Here is a 2,092-nt window from a genome sequence, read left to right on the forward strand (position 1 = left end):
ATCATCTGTTTTCCATTGACTGACAAGCTAAAGCTGAACTAATCAGACTGGTAGGGAGTTTTCTGCCATATGGCCTCATCTTTATCATTTATAATTTACCATTCTCTTACAAGTATTTTAACTTTCATTCTTTTGGACTCTTCCCTGAACATTATTTCTTGTATCAAATCTTTTCTTGGCTCCACATTTTACTTTGGAAAATTCTATCCTTTGCTACCGAGGTCCATTACCCACTCAAAAGCCTTCCCCAATTTTTTCCAACTGAATATAATGTCCATGTCTCTGAATGACAACAGAAAATTTTGTTTTGAATTGTCACATCCTGCTGTTACTGTGTCAGTGGAAGCACATAATGCAGGTGGAGAGATGTTAACATGCACCCCATAATCTCTAGCAGCCCCCCATGAAGCTGACACAAACATAGAAAACATTTTCCTTGCTATGCAAATGAGGTTTCGAGGAAAAAGTTCTGGCATTTCTTCCAAAAAGATTTAAACTCTTAAAATCCCTCTATATAGAAATCCTACAGTAACCTTGTAACTGCTTAAAGTAGCTTTGAACAATGGGTATTTGATACGAGCTCCATAAGAACAAGGACTTAGCTTGTTTTATTTATTGTTCTTTCTACATCTCCCAGTACAGTGCCTGGAAATATTATATGTTCAATAAATGTTTATTGAATAAATGAGGAATAGATAGGAAAGGGCAGCCAACCCTTCTCACCTCACAAACTCAAACTGAGGAAAAGAAATGCATATCTCTTTACCAGGAAGAAGAAAAGGAAGAAAAGCACTGTAAATATTTCTGTGGTTCTTACTATCTTGTTGCCTTTACAGGTGAGACCAATGAGGATCCTGAAGACCAGTAATATCTCTGGGTCTGTGAGTGAGTTCATCCTCCTGGGCTTCCCCTGCCACAGAGAGATCCAGAGCCTCTTCTTTGTGCTCTTCTCCCTCATCTACCTCCTGACCCTCATGGGGAACTTGTCCATCATCTGTGCAGTGTGGTCAAGCAGGAAACTCCACAAGCCCATGTACATCCTCCTGGCCAACTTCTCCTTCCTGGAGATCTGCTATGTCAGTTCGGATGTGCCCAAATTGTTGGCCAACATCGTCTCCCAGACCAAGAGCATCTCCTATGCTGGCTGCCTGCCTGCTCCAGTTCTACTTCTTCTTCTCCATGTGCGCTGCTGAATGTTTATTCCTATCAGTGATGTCTTTTGATCGATTTCTTGCTATTTATAGACCTTTGCACTATCCCACTGTAATGACTCATGACTTATGTGCCCAGTTAGTGGGTTTCTGCTGGGCAGGTGGCTTTCTCTGGTTACTGACCCCTTTGACCCCAATATCTCAGGTGCCCTTCTGTGGTCCAAACACCATTGACCATTTTCTTTGTGATCTGGCACCTTTGCTGGCATTGTCCTGTGCTCCAGTACCTGGAACTACTCTGACCTGTGGTATTGCTAGCTCTCTCATTGTCATCCTCACTTTCCTGTACATCCTTGGCACTTACTTCTGTGTCCTCCGAGTGGTGTTACAGGTGCCCTCAGGCTCTGGGAGGCATAAGGCTTTCTCTACTTGTGCCTCCCACCTTTCTGTGGTGTCCTTGTTCTATAGTTCAGTCATGGTGATGTATGTTAGCCCAGGTTCTGGGGACCATCCTGGGATACAGAAATTTGTGACCTTGTTCTATGCTTTGGTAACACCATTCTTTAATCCCCTGATCTATAACTTCCAGAACAAAGATATGAAGGAGGCATTAAAGAACATTCTGTATGTGCTTTTGTGGGAAATTTCTAAAAGATTCAAGAGTTGAGTTCAATAATGCATCATTGATATTTAGGAAGATGAAAGATCATGAGCCAAATGAGACCATGCTCTTTTCCTTCATTTTAATCTATTTTCATTCATTAGGAAAGCTATTTTGAAGAATTCATTAGGTTCATCATTTAGTTTTAGGAAACTACTACTGTTATGTTCCAGATATGCCTGGAATTACATAGAATTCTCCATTGAAATGCAATTTAAAAAGATTTTCAAATATTTCTCTATAACTGAGCTTCTGGCTATTCTCTTGGTTTTCATTAGAT

The 2,092-nt window shown here is 40.7% G+C and overlaps 1 pseudogene; it reads left to right on the top strand.

Annotated features, from left to right (window-relative positions):
* Positions 1-845: 845 nt before the first annotated feature.
* LOC126083620 (olfactory receptor 11G2-like) lies at positions 846-1,818 on the top strand (annotated as a pseudogene).
* Positions 1,819-2,092: the final 274 nt, after the last annotated feature.

The sequence above is a fragment of the Elephas maximus genome, chromosome 10 (genome assembly GCF_024166365.1).
Source record: "Elephas maximus indicus isolate mEleMax1 chromosome 10, mEleMax1 primary haplotype, whole genome shotgun sequence".
Taxonomy (NCBI): Eukaryota; Metazoa; Chordata; class Mammalia; order Proboscidea; family Elephantidae; genus Elephas; species Elephas maximus.